The sequence below is a fragment of the Alosa alosa genome, chromosome 14 (genome assembly GCF_017589495.1).
Source record: "Alosa alosa isolate M-15738 ecotype Scorff River chromosome 14, AALO_Geno_1.1, whole genome shotgun sequence".
Classification (NCBI taxonomy): Eukaryota; Metazoa; Chordata; class Actinopteri; order Clupeiformes; family Clupeidae; genus Alosa; species Alosa alosa.
Window position 1 is genome coordinate 26,373,289 of NC_063202.1, and position 5,899 is coordinate 26,379,187.

Sequence of the window (5,899 nt, forward strand, 5' to 3'; positions counted from 1 at the left end):
GCATGTATGCCAGGTCTACCTCCAGATTGTGAGGTGCTACTTCGGATTTGACGAACTCTTATAGTAGGCAACAGAAACTCTGTACTGCAGAAAAACCGTAGTAGGTTTGATGCTCAACAGATTACTCTGGAGTTAGTTATAAGTTAATAATAAGTATCCATTGATATGTGTGACAACATACCAACTGGTGTCAACATCAGCTAGGCTATGTTGGCATTTTCTGATGGTTCTTCATGACTGATCATAAGGTACAAAATAAATAATACAGAAATACAGTGCTGGGCATTGGTAGACAATCATATTAATCTGTCTATGTATCTATTTCTTCTGTGTAAGCAGTTTCTTATGGATCCCCAGTGCTGCCTCCTTCTGAAGCACAGGTGGGTCATAAAATATATTTTACTGTCTATGAAAATAGGTCGCCGCCCGATGTGTTTCAAAAAGCATACCTTTTGAACTTGTTGACGGCAGTATTCCTACTTAAAACAACATCCTCGGATGTGTATGTTTTATATTTTGTAAAAGTTAAAGAGAAATCACTACTATTCTATCTTCTATCTATCTAAAAGTCAGTTTATTTTCAAACGTTTTTGTTGGTTCCTGTGAGTGATCGATCATTATCTATGATAAATGTATAGTTACTCTACACTGGCAGGTTATTAGAGAGGCTGAAAACCAGACTGGAACAGGCTCTTCAAAGGCAGCCTCTGGACCTGGACTATTTAGAGTTCCTCTGTACCAGTGAGTTGAGCCTAGTTCACTGAGTACTCACATGCCATTTCCAGAAGAGGTAAGCAAAGTCTGTTTGTTTTTTGTGCAAAATAAGTACAAACATTACTCCTGTTTTTAGAATACTTTCAGAAGGTGCCATTGAGTCCTGCTGTCCTGCTAAAATAAACTTCACTGACAGTTTTTACATATTTTTCCCCTCACAAACTATTAGATACCAGAATACAGTTGTTTTGTACTGTAAAAATAGTATTAAGTGTTGATTTATATATATTTAAAACAAAAGAGGAGACTGCAGAGCCTCATGCTTATAATCATTAATTAATTATAAAATAAATCATGGACCTACACCAGTAATCCTCACTATTTTTCTCACAAGAGACACATTGGCAGTGCAAAATCAAAGGAGAGCCTCTTTTACGACAACATACTAAGTCACCTTTGCAAATGTGCATTTCTACATATAAATTGGACATCCCACAAAAAAGAAATAACACAGCCAATACATTTTCATTTAAGACCAATCATCTAATACTGGGATGAGTGGAAGCTGGCATGCGTGTCCTTGACTTTCTTCATGCTGTAATTTTAGTAGCAGGTTTGACAATACCCCCTTTAGGAAGCACCATTAAGGCTTAATAACTTCCTTTCACCTTCATTATTGTATTTGGGTGAAGGGAGAAGTATATTAAGATGTTTTTTGTTTTCACAGTGCAGGATTGTATGTTTATGAAGCACATTTAAAAAAAAAATGGGTCCCATTCAGAAGTGGCCACTTCTTTCGCGTTTTCTGTGATTCATGCAGCTGTGTGAAATGTATTACAACTTATCGCCACAAGGTGGCAGTTTAAGTCCACTGTAGCATTTGTAAACAGGGCAGTGGAGTGCATTCAAAGGCGTTGCAGTGGCAGTGAGATACTGTAAGCAGAACGAAACTGAAGATCACCTCGTTGAAGTCATACAGTAGACTAGGCTAAATCAGAGCTTGCTTTTGTTTTTATCAACCTGGGGCCAGAGATGATGGCCTTTGGCGAACAGTTTAGGCCTACTCAAAATGAGTAAAATCAAAAGCACTATACAGATGACATGAAAAAGGTTATGATGTATGGATTCCCAAGTGTCCAAGCTTCCAAATGGTGTATAACGTATCTATGCTTCATAGCAATATGGGATTTAGAATGTTGGGGGAAGGAGGGTAGGTGTTCTTCATAAGGTTAAAATATTGTTGTTATGATACGTTTAACAGGTCATAGGCAGACGGGAAAAACAGGCCTTAAAAGAGGGCTACAGGATACTGGGGTGCTCCCAATGATAACAGAACGGCCAGAACTGGCTAGAGTTCTGTTCCCACAAGGTGTCTCATCTCTGATGGATCCTAAGGTATTAATGTTCAAGCATGGCAATTTAAACATGGCAAGCATGACACATCCTCTCACATTCTTTTTGCAAAGGTAAATTTGTAAATGGAGGAAAACAAACAGGGCACACTGTTTTTGTTGCAGATGATTTTGAAAAGAGTGGTTTGACCAGATGAGGCGGAGGTTGATGAAGATGAAATGGAAGACTGCCGTGTCACAGCCTACCTCAGACAATACGTTGCCGTGCCTACCTCAGACAATACGCTGTAAGTGGTATGACAAATATTTCCTAAGATCCCCCAGATTTTGAAACCTGGCTGATCAGAGTGATTTGGATTTGATGAGAGATCTGTACTTGAACCACTCGCAGACTGAAAAATATGTGAAAGTATTTTTTCAAAAGTATCTTTTGTGATTGTGATGACTACATTTGCCATACACTCTATTCAGTAATATAGCTTACAGTGCCCTCCACATTTGTTAGCTCCCAGGAATCACAGATGTATGAAATGTTATAACTTTGTTCAGTAAATCACAAATATTATTTTCTTGTGGTATTATAAGTATATAGTATATAGTATAAGTATATATACTCTTTTGATCCCTTGAGGGAAATTTGGTCTATGCATGTATCCCAATCCGTGAATTAGTGAAACACACTCAGCACACAGTGAGGTGAAGCACACACTAATCCAGGCACAGTGAGCTGCCAGCAACAACAGCGGCGCTCGGGGAACAGTGAGGGGTTAGGTGCCTGGTCAAGGGCACTTCAGCCGTGCCTACTGGTCGGGACTCAAAGCGGCAACCCTCCGGTTACAAGTCTGAAGCGCTAACCAGGCTAGCATTGTATAACAAACGAACTACTACTAAAAGTATTTTCTGATATTGTCTTTTAATTCTTACAGGTTCTTTAGAGACATTGAAAGACCTTGTGGTCTTCTGGACGGGATGGTCTGTTGGCAGGGGCAATGCCGACTGTACTCCCCCTAGGGACAAGAATGTATGACACCTTCAAAGAAGCTATGAATGCAGCGCTGAAATAAAGCAATTATGGTTTTGGCTTGATCTAGTGTTGTTTTCTGCAAGTTCAATGCAGTATAGTCAACAATTTCAGTGTTTCAGACGGTGACCAGAGTTCCAGTTGTTCAATGAATAAACTATGCAATGAGAAACTGTATGACGATTGCTATTTTTCCTAGTTGTATATTTAACTACAATGTGTGCACCATATACAGTAGCCAGAAAAGTTGTGATTTTGTTTCTCAGCTGCCACAAGGCACCTATCCCCAACTTGCTCTGAGAAACTGGCTCTGGTAAGAATTGATGTCTAAGTTGCTTTGGATAAAAACGTAAGCCTAATGAATAAAATTATTTATTAAAGTTCACATATCCCAGCATTAGGGAATAATATTTAAAAATGCAGTTTTAAATTTATCAGACAGGACAGGGGAGAAGTCTACAATAATGGTGTTCAAAGACTAGAATACAATAGACCTAAGAAACACATTTTAAAGAACAAATATAGGAGGGAAGGAGATGTATTTTCTATTCAGTGGTAGGCTACATGTTCTCCATGCTGATGTAGATAATGGTCCAGTGATCCAGTGGAGTGATCTTGAAGGCCCTTGATAAGAGATATTACATCAGTGTTTCTCAAACCTTTTCAGAACAAGGACCACTTAACCAATAAATAAAAAAAAAAACTCACAGACCACCTAGCTAAACAAAAAAAAAAAATAGGCCTACTCATTGCTTATTACCTTGCTTGTTGTCAGAGGATTCATGATTTAAACTGGCGTAGCTTACATAGGCAGTGTTACAGAACTGTTTGGATTTACATAAAAGTTGTTCAACATCGCAAAACAAATCATCTATAGGCCTATTATATTTTAGCATGCCAGCTCATGAACCACACTTTGAGAAACACTGGCTTAGGCTACATGAATAGACAAAAACAACGATGCATATTTACATGCACACTGAAACACTATGTAGAAAGAGAGCATTCTGGAAAAGCATGATTGTATTTGTAGTAGCTTATCTGCACAGGTACAGTTGGCAAATTATCAAAGTTAACAAACCATCAGAAATGTAAAACGATGACTGTAATTAACATAGCTGAAGTCGCCCATTTGAAATGTAAATAAATTGATAACTTAACTACCTAGGAACAGCCAGAAAGATAACTGCCGATAGAGAGGGGAAACATTTTGTTAACGACTTGCCCCGTGTATCAGATACACTGGCTGTATTAACTATCAATGTACCTCAAGGAATATAGGAAACTAGCATCGGAGCCCGTTCCTTAATTAGACATTCTCTGCTAGCGTGCTCCAAGCGTAGACTCCAAGTTTGGTTGCACCCACACAACTAGCCACGACGACGGCGCTGCTCCTGCTCTGTGATTGGTTAGTGAACTGAGATTCATGGTTGGCTAGCCAATCCTGAGGATCGCCATTGATTATTCAACAGGAAGCGCCAGAACAGTCTCAAAATGATTTGTATACTTGTAGAAAATACTTGTGCGAGCAGCAGAGATTTGTAATGGCAGAATAGTTTCGTAATTGAAAGACAGCAACTGTGGAATATTTCATACCTCTGGAATATATTTGTAAGTGAACGACATATGAGTAATACTTAAAATTGTTCGTGTTATTTTTTTGTTAAATCACAAATAATTTTTACAGTTACAAATCCTGTTACACACACACACAATACATATGAGACGCTTTCTCATCCCTAAGGTGGTGCAAAAGTCTGTACACCTGTAGAAAAGATTTATAACTGTAGAGCAGCTTTTTGTGCGTAGAATATTGATGTGTAATTGTAGAATATATTTGTAATTGTAAAATATTTTTAACTGTAGGATGATTTGTAGCTGTAAAACCGATCCGTACCCGTAGAATAGATTTGTAACTGTAGGGCATATTTGTGATATTGACAATTACTTGTACAGATCATTTTTACAGTTACAAATAATTTCTACAGTTTCAAAACGTGATACACACGTACAAAACTTTTGAGTCTAATATTCTTCCATAGACAGAAACATGGTCATTTATTTTGAACCAGCTAGGTTAGTTAAAAGAAACCATGTGCTATGACAAGTTTTACAATGGAATCTAATGCAAACTGCACAATATATGAAATGTTTGAGTTAATAAATAATGATAGGTTTAATGTTCCAATTTGCAACATATTATCAAGTCAGACTCTGCAGGTAGGAAGCCTAACTCCAGCACATTTAAGTTCCATTTGCTTGATAGACTCTCAGCGGAAGCCACAAAATCATTAAAAGAAAAAAAAATGTGTGAAATTTCTTTCCTTGTTTTGGCAAATACATATTTTGTAGTAGTTTGTGTTGAGGTTGGCCTGGGTGAACCCAGATTAACCTGTTAATAAATTTGCGTTTGCTCTGCAGGTTCGTCTGGGTTCACCAGGGCTACAGGCTCTGTCCTGCTCATCCTCTTATTGGGATTTATGTTCTGACCGGCAAACTCTGACTGAGTTACAACTACATTACAACACACTCTTTTGAAAATGAGCTGTACTGCTGCACTTAAATAAACCAGGATGGCCTTATATGACACTAGAGGAACATTTGATTTCATTGTTAAGATAATACTGGGAATCCTTCTCATTCCTACTGTCTTATCTGCATTCTAAGGATTTGGTGTGGCATCAATAAATTCTAACAATATATGCCTGTGCCAAGTAGACTCCATTAAAAGCCTATAATTATATTATGTCATTATAATCAAATTATTACAGTAGGTTGACAATTAAATTGGGCTTGTATTGAGTCATAGCAT

At 37.8% G+C, this 5,899-nt stretch overlaps 1 long non-coding RNA gene across 1 annotated transcript; it reads left to right on the plus strand.

Moving 5' to 3' along the window:
- Positions 1 to 338: 338 nt before the first annotated feature.
- LOC125307045 lies at positions 339 to 2,339 on the plus strand. The gene is made up of 4 exons (XR_007195643.1): positions 339 to 380; positions 656 to 790; positions 1,976 to 2,109; positions 2,232 to 2,339. It is a non-coding gene; the product is annotated as an uncharacterized LOC125307045 (long non-coding RNA).
- The last annotated feature ends 3,560 nt before the right edge of the window (positions 2,340 to 5,899 follow it).